Source organism: Lissotriton helveticus, chromosome 9 (genome assembly GCF_964261635.1).
Source record: "Lissotriton helveticus chromosome 9, aLisHel1.1, whole genome shotgun sequence".
Taxonomy (NCBI): Eukaryota; Metazoa; Chordata; class Amphibia; order Caudata; family Salamandridae; genus Lissotriton; species Lissotriton helveticus.
Genome location: NC_136070.1, coordinates 1075865294 through 1075881486, shown reverse-complemented (window position 1 = coordinate 1075881486; position 16193 = coordinate 1075865294).

The window sequence follows — 16193 nt, the reverse complement described above, 5'->3', positions numbered from 1 at the left end:
GGTCAGACGGGGTTGTTGCGGCCTCCACTGTAGTGGAAGGGGGCGCCGATGAGCTGGGTAGGACAGAGGGGGGGCACGGTCTCCACACCAGTGGCACAAACAGGCTGAGCGTCTGGGGTGGGTGTGAATGTGCATGTGCTGGGGGGGAGGGGCGGCTGATTTTGGGAATGCGGTATGTGTTTGTGTGGGAGCCTGGGGCAAGGTATGGCGGGGGAACCTGTGGAGTGGTGGCCTGGAGTATGGAGACTGTGTGGTGGAGCTACGTGGTGGTGGTGGGGTCTTGCTCCTCCTGCTATGGGTGGACTAGGGAGTGGGGGTCTTAGTCTGCCTGCGCCTGGTGGAGGGGGTCCGGGTGTGAAGGGCAGTCCTCTCTGTGCTTGCTGACTGTTTCTTCCCCTTGTGAGTCTTATCTGATGGGTCGGCGGGGAAGAGGCCAAGGTCAAAGAGAAAGAGCTGCTTGGAGGTGAGGGTTGCAGGTGAGGCAAGGGAAGGGGTTTTGGAGGGAGAGGTATCTGAGGACTGCGGAGTGCTTGTGGAAGCCTGTGTGTGTGTCTGCTCCCCATCCCCTGTGAGTGAGGTATCAGTCCCCTGACTGTGCTTGCGTGTACATTTTAATTGTGGCTTGCGTGTCTGTGTGGTGCCTGTGGTGGTGCGTGTTTATGCTGGGGTGTGTGTGCTTGTGGCAGGTAGGGTAGTGGGGATTGAGGATGTGGCAGAGGTAGGAGGGGTGAGGGACTGTTGTAGGAGGGACACTGCTGCCGTCAGTGAGGAGTCCATGGACTGGTTGGCCCGCTGTAGGGCAGACATGCTAGAAGAGATGCCCTCCATGAACGACACCAGTTGTGTCAACAGGCTGGTGTGTGCATGGAGGACACTCAGCATAGATGACTGCTCTACATGGATCTGTTTAAGCAAGTCCACAGACTCCACACTCAGGGCAGCAGGGGAGACCGAGGCAGGGAGTGCGGTGCCTGGCACAAAGGAGACTTGGTCCCTGACATGGGACCCTCCACGGACCTCTGGGATTGGAGCAGATGGGAGGGTGGTGATGGTGGCGGGGACAGAGCTGCTTGATGGTGTCTGCTGACTGCTGGCACCGCCTTCACAAGGGATTCATCATCCGATGAGCTGTGTTCCTCAGCTGACGTGGATGGCCCTGAGGTCTCATTGTAGTGGCTCCCCTCACCCTCCGTGCCACTGTGCTCCTCCGAATCCTCGGCGGATGGCCCAGTCTGGCTCTGCTGCTCCTCCTGGGCCGTGGAGCTGTCTCCCGTCCGTGGCTTTAGATGTATCTGTAAGTAAGCAGGAGAAACAGATCCCCATCACTCAACTGTATTGACCTGACACACCACAATAAGTAGAGCACATCTCGGAGCAAGTCTTCACATCATTTGCCAATGGTGCAAACACCTATGTGAACAAGACACTGGACGGTCTGCCACTCAAATACTCCCCTCATTTAACTCCTATCCATGGAGACATCAATCTGGCGCATGTTGTATGCCACCAATCATTTGTGCACATATGCACCACATAGACAGTTGTTGGACATCCAAGATAACACATTGAAATGTGTCACTCCACACACATGCCATCCCCTGCCAATGACTCAGTACATGTGTCAGGAAAAGGGATGGGAAGAGTCTTCGATATGCGGGATATGCTTCCATCACCAGACACAATGATGTTCTCATGTCCTGATAGTCAATGCGACAATTGGGTACATGCAGGACAGCTGACACTACTGCCGGATCAGACGTTTGCAAGTTGAATGCCATGGCACAAGCCTGTCTGGTGAGTCAGTCTTCACTGTCTCCTGTCACCGGGCCAGTGGAACAATGAAAGGTCTTTGGGGAATACAAGCTCTGTAGATGACAAGTGCATATGTTCACCCTCTGCCACCCACATCATGAGGACTCAGATTATCACACATTAAAGAAATGAGACTTTACAATGACTGAAAACAAGAATCCTTACACATGTGCACTTCACAGTCTGATGAGACTCAACAAAAACAGCCTGCACCGTAATGTTGCATACACCTATGTATGAAACAATATGCCAATCCTATAGTCCCATCTCAGATGGCTGCCCACCTCAAACTGTTAAAACCCTCCAGCAGTCCACTTAGCGAGGCCACACCACAATAACACAGAGCCCGACACATGAAGGCACTTTTCACAATGCCCAATATGTGAGCTGACACATGGGAGTGGGAGAACATAGAGCATTCGATGGCAGGAGTAGACATTACTGTCCTTGTGCATGTGCAACATGGTATTACCCTGAACACTAGGCAGGTGGCTATGCATGTGTGACACACATGATGTACATACGTCAGAGGCTCCAACATTGGTCTCTCTTGCATCATGGGTGTGTGGCAAATACCTCACACATGTGGTGAGTCAAAGCAGCATTAGGAACACGTGTCAAAGGCACACACTGAGTACATGTCAGATTACAGGCATTGTGTGAGCAATTGTACCACCCATTAAGACAACGACAAAGTTGCTGTAACGGATGCTGGCCCAAAATTCTACCTCAGGTAACTAAAAGTACGCAGTACCCAAGTGACCTTAGTCACAGACTGTTTGGGCTACACCTGTGAATGAGATGAGGATGGGGCATGACACAAGTGAGGGACATGAGTCCTGGACTACAAGACAGATGTACTGTGGAAGTGTAACCAGGCTAAAGGAGTGCAAAGAGCATGTGAGACATAGTTCCCTGACAAGGATAGCACTTACCCCCTCCTTGCTGCTGTCTGGCCTTCAGCTGCCCATCCAGGTAAGGGAAGACCACCGTCAGAATCCGGAGCATGTGGTGGGTCAGGGTCCGGTGTCCGCCCCTCCTGCGAGGAGGCGACAGCTTCAGCTGGACACTTGCGATCCTCCGGGTCCAGATACGAAGGTCCTGCCACCTCTTCTGGCAGTTGCGCATCCGGCGCTTGTAGACCCCCACAGATCTGACTGCCCGGGCGATGGTCAACCAGATTTCCTGCTTCTGGTGGGCATCAACCTGTAAGGATGACAAAGGGAAAAGGCCATAAGTACACATGCAACACATTGGTGCATTACACAGTTTGATTTACAGATATCTATCACAGAGGCCTATGATGGACACAGGTAGTGCAACTATAGCTATGAACAGTTGTCCAGAAAATACAACATGGAAACATTGCCTGGGAATAAAAAGAAGCACTGTGACTGCACTATACCTGTTCAGTGCATGTTACTACACACTTTGGGGGTGGAAACTACTCAGTGAGCATGCTAGCCACTGGTGTACACACTGCTAGTACTGGTAGTCAGACAACATGCACAATTAGGAAGGCAGTGGACTGCACACTCACCTGCTCCAATGGTTTCCCATACAGCTTGCTGTACTGTGGAAGGACCCCGTCCAGCAGGGCCTGGTACTCCTCCTCTGTGAAGGCTGGGGCCCTTTCCAGAGTACGTGCCATTGCAGTAGCCAGAGGATGCAGAGACAGCAGCAGTGGTAGCAGAGAATTGTAGATCTGTAGCATGCACTGCAGGCAAGTGAGCTCTCAGGGTACCAGACTGCCTTATATCTGTGCTTCAGAGGCACGCTCTGTCCCATGCATTCAAAGTGATAGATACAACTTGTTTGCATCTTATGATTTTGCCCAATACCTTTAACTGCACACTCTTACACACCTTCCGCATCGTTCAAATGTTAAAAATCATTACAACATTGAGTTTGCAACATTGTTGTATTGAGCCAACTGTATTTGATGCACACGATTAGTTTAGTTTTAGTTCAAAATACGCGTCTCTCTCCATGACAGTCAATAGGCAGTGCTTGCGCACGGTTCGGTCCACTGCTGCATGGTGCGCATTTTGAAAAACAACACGCACACGTCTCCATAATCTTCAATAGGCAGTACGTGCGCACGGCTCGGTCCACTGCTGTATGGCACGCATTGTGAAAAACAACACATACCCGTCTCCATAATCTTCAATAGGCAGTCCGTATGCACGGTTCAGTCCACTGCTGTACGGCGCGCATTTTGAAAAACAACTCGCACCCGTCTCCATAATCTTCAATAGGCAGTACTTGCGCACGGCTCGGTCCACTGCTATACGGCGCGCATTTTGAAAAACAACACGCTCCCGTCTCCATAATCAATCAATAGGCAGTGCGTGCACACGGCTCAGTCCACTGCTGTACGGCGCGTGGCTGTACAAGTCACACGCATCGGTCAGCATATTTTACCCTGGTAAACGGAAGGGAACCACAATTACCTGGCATTGATTTGTGTGCACAACCATGACACCACCGCCTGTGCCACACTGTATACTAACGGTACAAAAGGGGGTGGTGATGGACGGAGCATATGAATCAATCAAACACTCACACCCAGTCAAATGATCTTGGTTTAATCCATCACTGTTCTTTAGCCCACTCTGCCACCCCAGTTCAGACATGGCTATAAGCAAATCAGTGTGACCCTGTGCCTCATGGGAACAGTCCAGCCCGAACTGCCAAGCCATGTCTTCCCTGGACCGGAAACAAGCTTCCGAGGACCGGTTTCTGGCATTGAAGCCTTCTTCAGCCCGGCTTGCTTGAATCCAGTGGCAACGTGAGCAAGGGACTCACGTCTGAGCATACCCTGCCACACTTATGGTGGCCAAAAGCGGTACAAAAGGGGGTGGTGATGCTCACATTGCCACTGGATTCAAGCAAGCCGGGCTGAAGAAGGCTGCAATGCCAGAAACCGGTCCTCGGAAGCTTGTTTCCGGTCCAGGGAAGACATGGCTTGGCAGCTCGCGCTGGACTGTTCCCATGAGGCACAGGGTCAGACTGATTTGCATATAGCCATGTCTGAACTGGGGTGGCAGAGTGGGCTAAAGAACGGTGATGAATTAAACCCATATCTTTTGACTGGGTGTGAGTGTTTGATTGGTTCAGATGCTCCGTCCATCACCACCCCCTTTTGTTCCGCTTTTGGCCGCCATAAGTGTGGCAGGGTATGCTCAGACAGGAGTCCCTTGCTCACGTTGCCACTGGATTCAAGCAAGCCGGGCTGAAGAAGGCTGCAATGCCAGAAACTGGTCCTCTGAAGCTTGTTTCCGGTCCAGGGAAGACATGGCTTGGCAGTTCGGGCTGGACTGTTCCCATGAGGCACAGGGTCAGACTGATTTGCATATAGCCATGTCTGAACTGGGGTGGCTGATTGGGCTAAAGAATGGTGATGGATTAAACCCAGATTTGTTGACTGGGTGTGAGTGTTTGATTGGTTCAGATGCTCCGTCCATTTTGTACCGCTTTTGGCCGCCATAAGTGTGGCAGGGTATGCTCAGACGCGAGTCCCTTGCTCACGTTGCCACTGGATTCAAGCAAGCCGGGCTGAAGAAGGCTTCAATGCCAGAAACCGGTCCTCGGAAGCTTGTTTCCGGTCCAGGGAAGACATGGCTTGGCAGTTCGTGATGGACTGTTCCCATGAGGCACAGGGTCAGACTGATTTGCATATAGCCATGTCTGAACTGGGGTGGCAGATTGGGCTAAAGAACGGTGATGGATTAAACCCAGTTCTGTTGACTGGGTGTGAGTGTTTGATTGGTTCAGATGCTCCGTCCATCACCAGCCCCTTTTGTACCGCTTTTGGCCGCCATAAGTGTGGCAGGGTATGCTCAGACGTGAGTCCCTTGCTCACGTTGCCACTGGATTCAAGCAAGCCGGGCTGAAGAAGGCTTCAATGCCAGAAACCGGTCCTCCAAAGCTTGTTTCCGGTCCAGGGAAGACATGGCTTGGCTGTTCGGGCTGGACTGTTCCCATGAGGCACAGGGTCAGACTGATTTGCATATAGCCATGTCTGAACTGGGGTGGTAGAGTGGGCTAAAGAACGGTGATGGATTAAACCCAGATCTTTTGACTGGGTGTGAGTGTTTGATTGGTTTCAGATGCTCCGTCCATCACCACCCCCTTTTGTACCGCTTTTGGCCACCATAAGTGTGGCAGGGTATGCTCAGACGTGAGTCCCTTGCTCACGTTGCCACTGGATTCAAGCAAGCTGGGCTGAAGATGGCTGCAATGCCAGAAACCGGTCCTCGGAAGCTTGTTTCCGGTCCAGGGAAGACATGGCTTGGCAGTTCGGGCTGGACTGTTCCCATGAGGCACAAGGTCAGACTGATGTGCATATAGCCATGTCTGAACTGGGATGGCAGAGTGGGCTAAAGAACGGTGATGGATTAAACCCAGATCTTTTGACTGGGTGTGACTGTTTGATTGGTTCAGATGCTCCGTCCATCACCACCCCCTTTTGTACCGCTTTTGACCGCCATAAGTGTGGCAGGGTATGCTCAGACGTGAGTCCCTTGCTCACGTTGCCACTGGATTCAAGCAAGCTGGGCTGAAGATGGCTGCAATGCCAGAAACCGGTCCTCGGAAGCTTGTTTCCGGTCCAGGGAAGACATGGCTTGGCAGTTCCGGCTGGACTGTTCCCATGAGGCACAGGGTCAGACTGATTTGCATATAGCCATGTCTGAACTGGGGTGGCAGAGTGGGCTAAAGAATGGTGATGGATTAAACCCAGATCTTTTGTCTGGGTGTGAGTGTTTGATTGGTTCAGATGAATAATAATAATAATAATAGGGAAATTTATAAAGCGCATGGTTACGCTAAGAAGCGTGTCCCCGCGCTAACTGAAAGAAACAGACTCAAAACAAAAGCGAGGAGTGTACCCGACTAACCTGAAAATAGGTGTGTTTTTAATTTCCTCCGGAAGCTGGATTCCGATGGATCCAGACGGAGATCGAGGGGTAGAGCATTCCAGCTCTTTGCCACCAGGTAGCAAAAGGATCTTCCTCCCATGCGGGCCCTTCTTACTCTAGGGACCTTTAATAGGCCTCCATGTGAGGAGCTCAATGCGCGAGATGGTGCATACCTGGTGACTAGGTTCTGGAGAGGTACAGGCGCCTTTTTAGCAAGGATACGGTGAGAGGTACATAGGGATTTAAAATCAACTCTGCTCCTTACTGGCAACCAAAGGAGGGTCTGAAGGGCAGCTTTGGAGCTCGATCTTGTTGGAAGCTTTAGTATAAGACGGGCTGCAGCATTCTGAAGCACCTGTAGGCGATTGATTGCCTTGCAGGTTGCTCCCAGATACAGCAGATTGCCAAAGTCCATGCGTGATGTGACGAGGGCATGCACCAGCGTTCTACGGGCGCTCATAGGGAGAAGAGCTAGAACCTTCCGTAGTCTTTTTAATACGCTAAAGCAGATGCCCGTCACCCTGTCTATCTGGGGTCCGAGAGACAGGTCTGCATCAAGCCAGACCCCAAGATTTCTAACTTCTTGTCAGGGAGTTGGGGCCTCACCTAGGCATGGGGGCCACCACGCCAACGACCAGACAGATGGGTTCCCCCCCACCACGAGCACCTCGGTCTTGTTGCCATTTAATTTCAGGCAATTTGTGGACATCCAGGTTGCAAGATCTTGCATGCAAACCCTGAAACTGTCCACAGCAAGGCCCGGTGCACGCGAGAGGGAGACAACCAGCTGCGTGTCGTCGGCGTAGGATACAATTTGCAATCCATGACCAACAGCAATCGGAGCCACTGGGGAGACGTAGAGATTGAAAAGCGTTGGGCTCAGGGACGATCCCTGGGGAATGCCCTGGCCCAATCCTATGTCTCTGGAATAGTGGTCACCAAGGCGGACTTGGAAACTTCTTCCAGTCAGGAAGGATTGAATCCATTGGAGTGCGGCTCCAGTTATTCCTCCGCTATTCAGACACTGTAGCAAGGTGGAATGAGCTATAGTGTCGAATGCCGCACTCAGGTCCAATAGGATGAGGGCCATAGTATGACCCTCATCCACCCCCTGCCGTAGGGTCTCCACTGCCATCAGGAGCGCCGATTCCATTGAATGACGAGGACGGAAGCCGAATTGGGTGTCGTGCAATAAGGCTGCTTTGTCCACGAAATCCATTAGTTGCAAATTGACCGTTTTTTCGGCCACTTTGGCCAAATAGGGTAGAAGAGAGATAGGCCGCAGATTTTCGAGTTTATCAAAGCTGATGGTAGGTTTCTTCCTGAGGGGTAGGACCACCGCCTTCTTCCAATCTTTGGGCACAGTCTTTGTGTCGAAAGACACGTCCAGTAGATGCCTTATGTAGGGTTCCAACACCACTAGGCTGTCTGCTAGGCGTTTGGGTGTAGTGGGGTCTCGTGGGGATCCCGACTTTACAGATCTGCAGATTTTTAAGAGATCTTCTGGGGGCGGGGTTACAAAGTTGGTCAATCTATGTTTGTCCCTCCATTCCCTTGGGCTTTCCGCAAATTCTACCCCATTCATGGGTTGAATCGGAAAAGCGGAATAGATTTTAGATATCTTTTCCGCAAATAAATCTGCGATTCTGTCGCAGGACTCGGGCGAGCAGTCATCAGGAGTGGTGGCTGATTTTCCACTTGCCAGAGTTTTGTAGAGCAAGAATAGCTCTTTCGTCGAGTTACCAGCTTCGCTGATTCTGGTAGCGTAATACGCAACTTTGGACTTCCTAATTAAGCCATGGTAAAGTCGTCTCTCAGTAAGGTAGGCATCTCTAGTATCTTTGGAGAGAGCCCTACGCCATAGTCTCTCGGCTCTCTTCAATGCGGTTTTCGTGTCACGTAATTCGACATTAAACCATAGGGCGGTTTTTTGAACGCGGCCACCAGGTTTGACTTTTGCCAAAGTAGCAGTACAATCTAGCGCATCACTGATGCGCTTACAGAGAAGGGCATTAGCCGTGTCTGCGTCGACCCCCCCAGGATTTCCTCCTATAGTCAGCGCCTCGCAAAACTTAGACTGGGAGAAGGTCGCCCATTTTCGCCTAAGATGATACGGTGCCATTGGCTGCGGAGATCTACCTTCAGGAATTCGAATAGTGAAGGGTACCAGATGATGATCCGACCAAGGGATGGGGATTGGGGTCATAGCTTTTACTTCCCCCCAGTTAACAAATATGGGGTCGAGCAAGTGACCTAGCTGGTGGGTAGGACCATTTACAATTTGGTTCAGTTGAAGGGCTCCTAAAGCTTGACAGAAGCTCTTGCTGGCGTTATCTGAGGGGTTATTAAGGTGTAAATTAAGGTCGCCAAGTACCAGAAATTTATTGTTGCATAACGTGGACTCCATAATGCTTTCAACCAGACTTTCCTCGAACCTGGCTGTGGGGCCTGGGGGTCTATAGATCAGCATGCCTTTCAGCGTGCAGTTGTTATTCACTTTAATCGCAAAGCTCCCTGCCTCACTATCCAGGACAGGGGAGTAGTCTAGTTGGCAGCGTAGACTTTCCTGAACTACAATAGCAATGCCCCCTCCTCTACCTCTAGGTCTGTCCTGTCTAAGTATTGTATATCCCTCTGGGAGTGCCTCTAGGGCGTCAGGTGTGGATTCCTCATCTAGCCATGTTTCAGTTAAAAACACAAGGTCCCACTGTTTGTCGGTAAGTAGATCATATAGATCTAACTTATGCTTCCATAGCGAGCGGACATTAATCAGTCCGCAATGTATGGTATAGTCCGTAGTGGCCATATTCCTACCAGGATCATAGGAGAAGTGACAATGTTCACAACCTGTGTTATCCTCCACTCGTAGGTTGTGTTTACACAACTCAGCAGTGTTACAGCGGAGGGCTAGTAGTTCTTGCTTGCTCCACAGTATGGGGTTCTTCTGAGGGGCATAAGGTATGGCCCTGGACCGCGTACGATCGCGGACGGGCGCAGACGGGCTTGCCCTAGGCGCGCCTTCGGCGCGCTGACGGTGTGCCCGCTGCGCTTACGTGTGAGGCACATTTATAGGTATAGTGGGCGTGGCCTCTGAAGTGGGCGTGGCCAACGCTCGAGCCGCGATGGCGGCAGTGGAATCCTTCTAACTCACAGCGCTCAACTCAGCTGTAGCAGGGATACTAGATGGCGTTTGCAGCTGGGAAGTGCTCAGGGTAAGTGTGCAAGGAGATTAAAAGCAGCAAAGTACACAGTGACAAATTTTTAAAAATACGAGCATACACTCCCGGCTTTCCGCTTTAGGAGTCAATCAGTTGCAGTTTCTGGCGCGCTAGTAGTCAGCGCCTTTAACAGGTATTGGTCGGGGTGGGCGTCGGGATGCTCCGTCCATCACCACCCCTTTTGTACCGTTTTGGCCGCCATAAGTGTGGCAGGGTATTCTCAGACGTGAGTCCCTTGCTCACGTTGCCACTGGATTCAAGCAAGCCGGGCTGAAGAAGGCTTCAATGCCAGAAACCGGTCCTCGGAAGCTTGTTTCCGGTCCAGGGAAGACATGGCTTGGCAGTTCGGGCTGGACTGTTCCCATGAGGCACAGGGTCAGACTGATTTGCATATAGCCATGTCTGAACTGGGGTGGTAGAGTGGGCTAAAGAACGAGGATGGATTAAACCCAGATCTTTTGACTGGGTGTGAGTGTTTGATTGGTTCAGATGCTCCGTCCATCACCACCCCCTTTTGTACCACACTGTATACTAAGTCAGATAAGGCTGCATTACCTGTGTGTGTGTGTGGGTCAACATGTGGTTTGTTGGGTGGCACTTGGGGGCAGCCTCTCCCTGGCTATGCACGTGTTTGTGGGGACAGAATCCTTTGTGTGTTGAGCACATGACCACTGTGATGTGCACCTGGTCAATTCAGAGCATGTGGCATGGTCACATCTCCTGTGTTCATATGTGTATGTCATGTCACATACCACACGAGTCATCGGTGGGATGACAAGTACATCACAGAGTGACCCTTTGCCGCAATTGTGATGTACATACAGTACATACAGTCTGTGTGCATGTTGTGTTTCAGATGTCTGAGATTCCATGTGCCCATTGGTAGACAGTCTCCACATCCATGTGGTGTGTGCATCAACATTGATGGTGTTTGTGTGTGTGTGTGTGTCTCACATGTCCTGCAGAGACAACAGGGGCCACTACCTGTGGGAGTCATTGTTGTTTATTGGCATGTCCATGATACACCATGTCATGTCAGTGTCCATTTTTCAATCCAGGGTCCATGGGAATCTACCTTCTGAAGAGCTGTGATGCCTGGAACACATCTGTCCTCACTTGTTACTGTGGTGTGTGTTTGATCCGTGGCCACAGTATATAGGTTATGTGACACAGCCTGGTGATTTGCCATGGCACAACATTGAACTTGTTGTGTACACATGTTGAACTGAGATGTTAGATGATGGGCATGTTGATGACATATGTGTCCATACACAACGGCACACACACCAAGTACTTGTGTGTGGAGTATGGTGAATGCCACAGAGGTGTGGGGATTGACAATTTTTCTTTGCTCACCTATGTGCTGCAGGGAACTGGCTGTCCATAGACCGTTCCCTGACCTTGCAGCCATGGTGGAACGTGACTGCATCTGACGCTACCTCTTCACCAGGCCGCTCATTGAGGAATTGGTGGTGTGGTTGGACCCACATATGCAACCTGTCCAGACATACCCTACAGCGCTGACCCCCAAGGTGAAGGTCATGGCAGCTCTACACTTCTTTGCCACCGGTACATTTCAACACACTGTGGCGTCTGCTGGTGGGATGTCACAGACCATGTTCAGCCGTGTGCTACGAGATGTGTTGGAGGCAATGTTCCTTTATTTGAACTACTGCATCTATTTCCCTAACCCACAGCAACTTCCTGACATCAAGAGTGGCTTCTGTGCCCTGGGGAGGATGCCACATGTCATTGGCTCCATTGATGGGACACATGTGGCTTTGGTTCCACCACAGGCACATGAGCAGACATACAGGAAACATTTCCACTCAATCAATGCTCTGGTGGTATGTCTGTCGGATATGACCATTTAATATGTGTGTGTCCGTTTCCCTGGGTCTGCACACGATGCCTACGTAATGAGGAGTAGTCGTATCCGATGCTGATGACACAGATGCAGAACCAACGTGCCTGGCTTGTCGGTGTGTGCTGACGTTTTACCATTGTATGTGTTGTGCAATGTTGTATTCCACCCTCTCTCTGTACTCATCTAATGTGCAATTGTCTGTCTGTAGGTGACTCTGGATATCCCAACATGCCGTGGTTGCTGACACCACTCAGGAACCCTGTGACACCAGCCGAGATGCGCTACAATGAGGCACATGGTCGGACCGGAAGAGTGATCGAGCGGACATTTGGACTCCTGAAAAGCCGCTTCAGATGCCTGGACAAAACAGGAGGAGCCCTCCCATATGACCCTGAAAAGGTGTGCAAAATCATCATCGTCTGCTGGATGCTACACAACCTGGCAGTGTGGGAGAATTTGCCTCTCATCCGGGAGGACGATGAACAACATCCGCCACCTGTGGAGGATCCTGGCCTGGGCCACGATGCTAGTGATGATGATGAGGTGGGTGATGTCCGCACACAGCTCATCAACAACTTCTTTAGCTGAATGTAAATGTACAGGGATGTTATGTCACTGTCTTGACTTTGCCCGATATGTGTTGGTGGTGCTCTGTTGCTGTTTTACTGTGGCTATGTGCTACTTGACAGGATGCATGCAGTGATGTGTCCTTACAGGTTGCCTGTACTCCCCAACAGTGTTGACAAGCTTTCTTGGTTTTGTGTGTATATCTTGTGACAGATTTTGGGCATGTGTATTGCAGTTCTACCTTTGTCTTCTGTGCTTTTGACTGTGTCTCATGTCTGTCCTTCACAGGGTTCTTTGGCTGTGGTTTGTTCAACTCTGACCCCCGACACACAGATTCTACTTCCAGGGTGAAAGTAGTTGTTTCACTACAAGTGATGTGCCCTACACCCCTGGACTTCATGTCTTCAAGACTTGGTGACTGTGTGGCCATTGCCATGTGGGTATGCCCTGCATTTGTTGAGTAGTCAACCTGTTGCACAAGTGTAATAAACTGTTGCTACACTTTGTGATGTGGTTGTTTTTCTCCACCCATCTGGCTGGCATTTGCTTACTGCACCTGTGGGCTACTTACCACTGACTCTGGATAGGTGTGGTGTGTGTGCGTCCAACTGTATTTCCTGGCAACATCAGTGTAGGAGATGGGTCAGATGGGCATGGTGTGTATGTGTTGACCTAGTGGTGCCCTAGTGGAATGTCTCCCTCATATGTGTCACATCATCCTTACCCACATGATGGAGTTTACATTGCTGTAGCAGTTAGCATGCACAGTGTCATTTAGCATATAATCTTCTCCATGACAAAAGTCACATTGGAATCACAACAGAGGCAAGTATTGTGTATTTGTGAGTTTATTAGCATGCATGTGTGAGTAAAGTGCACGGGATGGTGGGTGCTGAACAATGGGTTGGAATCCAAAGTTCACAGATGAGTAGGAAGTGTTGGTAGATGAAATGTCCAGAGTAAAGTTCACAGTCATCTGATACATCAGACAACTGAAACCCTCCAGGTCATGTGGGAGAGTTGAGTAGCATTCGACAAGGTGAACAGTTTGCACACAAAGGAAAAGTTCCAGAACAGGCGTTGGGTTCCTGGGGGATGTGCATGGCGATCTTTGTCTCACTTGCCCTTCTTTGGACAACCCCTCTTCTTCCTGGGGGGACCCTCAAGTGCAGTGTGCTGCTGTGCAGAGGACTCTCCGCCAGAGTCATCCTCTCTCCCTGTGGCAGTTGCAGATGTTGCAGCACCAGATGTTGTGGGCACACAGGGAGGTGTGGACATGTTGGTGGTAATCTGGCGGAAGCATGTCAAAATGTCCCTATGCACCCCTGTCATTTCTTCCAATGTGTCCCACTTGGACTCTATGCGAGACATGTGTGTCTCCAAGCGGGCATGATGGGCAGCCTGCTGCTGTTGTATGTCCCTGAGGATCCCCACAACCTGGCTGACCTCTGTGGTGGTAACCTGGAACCGTACCGGTTGGTGGTCATCATGCAGTTCAGTCCCCTCTGCAAGGCATGACCTCTGCCCACCACCCCTAGCCACATGGTCCAGACCTGCAGTGGCACGCACAGATGACCCTGTGCCCCCCTGGGAGTCGGTCCGGTTGTTGATGTCTGTTGCTTCCCGGGTGGGCTGGGTCCCTGTGCTGGTGAAATCCTGTGTCCGTGGTCTGTCTGTGTCATCAGTGGTGGTGTGTCTGTTGCCAGATCTTGGAGGGGTGGGTGCAGATGATGGTCTTGCTGGTACTGCAGGACGACTCACACCGGAGGTGCCAGGTCCTTCTTCATCCGAAGAGGACAGAGACTGTTTCACACCAGGTAGCTGATGTTCCACCGGAGCCTGGGACTGGAACTCTTCTTCATTGGCTGATATGTCCTCAGCATCAGCTGTGTTGGGAAGAGACACACAATGTATGTTAGGTATATACAGGCATCCCTGGTTCATACACATGACAGTTGTGACTGTACGTCAGGGTGCATGCCTAGGCATTGCATTGTCCTATGTTGTCACAGACAGAGGTTGATGTAGTTAAAGCACATTGTCCTGCCAACCTGAAACATTTCAATTTGCATGTGGAGGTGTGTGCATGCCCAGCTCATATATTGATTGACTGTACATGGCCATTGCTACTCAGGGCCCATCACGTGCCTACCACAGGTGTGTCACCCCTGTCAATATTAGTCCTTTAACGGTGACATACGCGCAATTCCACTTCAGATATGTTTCTGGATTGGGGCATGTGTGTTGTCAGTGCTAGCAAGTCTTTGTGCATCCCATCGGTGTGTGTGAACAACATGGTCATAGTCCAGTATGCCCGAGATCTCTTTTGTGGATCTATGTTGGTGTCTGCGTTACTAGTTCACGTTGCATTTGAAATGGGTTGTGATGTTGCCGTAGCTAATGATGTGTTTGCTGAGTTTAGTACGTGCAGGCCAGATTTATCCGGTCACTGTCCTCCATGGGGATTGGGATTGGGCACAGTAGCGCTCTGACTTTTCCATTTACATGGGAGTGTGGGCCGTGGTGTGTGTGTAGCAATTTTGCTGCTGTGAGGAGCATGTCTCCTCCAATGCAGTCCAGGTTGGTCCTTGTGTCTACAGTGTCTATGACAGTGAGTGGTGTGTTTAATGCAGTATGCATACGTCGCAGAACAATGTAGGGGTGGAATTCAGCTCAGTACAGCACCTTGTGTAAACGATACCATGCTACAGTGTCAGCTATATTATTGTGTCCATTCCATTCACTGTCAGGTGACCCCTGCCAATGATGTCTGTGCGTTCCAGTGTGTTTTGTGCTATGTAGTCTGTCAGATTGTCCACAGTTGTCATGTGCAGAACACACCTTCACAGCAGGGCCAGGAGGCCCCCAGGACACTGCATCCCCAGACCGTGTTTGTTGAAATACAGTTGCAATGGCTGTGAGTGTGTACGTGTTTGGGTTGGCCAGTGCAAGTGGGTGATTTGCTGGCACATCTTTACTCATGGCCATGTGTCAGCCATCTTACCAGCCCATTATGTTTGGGAGTGACTTGTCCCACTTGTGCAATGTGTGTTTAGCTGAGACGTTGTGTGAATAGAGAGTTTTTTTGTTTTTTGTCTGAAATCCTGACCTCTTTCTCCCCCCAGGCCAGTTCTCCCACCATGAAGCATCCCACCCTTGCAGTGTGTATGTTGACTCTCAGGATGTCAGTCAGTGGTGTCCTGTAGTTTATTTGTACCCAGTTCACAACAGGACCATGTGCTCCCCACAGCAGAGCCTAGTGTGAGACATCTTGTAAGTGACTTTTCACTACCTGTGAGGTGTGCATGGTTCAGGGTGAGCTTGCTGGCCCATGTGGAAGGGGGGATATTGCCAATGCAAAGCCAATGAAGGCTACGGCGGGAAGGGGAGGTAGAAGACTTGTAGGGTAGTTTACATAGCAGACGGACTGCCATGTTCTGAACCGTCTGCAATTTACGGATTACCTCTTTGCCCGTCCCCAGAAAAAGAACATTACCATAGTCCAGGCGAAATGTTATTAGCGCCTGGACACCGATTTTCTGGGTGTCCAAAGAAAGCATCCATGTGATTTTCTTCAACCCTTTGAGAATAGTTGTGCAAGTGGAAGAGACTCTAACAACATGTTGCCTCATGGACAACTGGTCATCAAAAATGATGCCCAAGTTGCGAGCTGTTTTAGATGGGTTAGGAGGGGTGCCCATTTGAGCAGGCCAATGAGAGGGTCCCCATAAGGCGGTGTTGTTGCCAAACAGAAGAAGTTCTGTTTTCCCTCCGTTCAATTTTAACTTGTTGTCATGCATCCAGGAG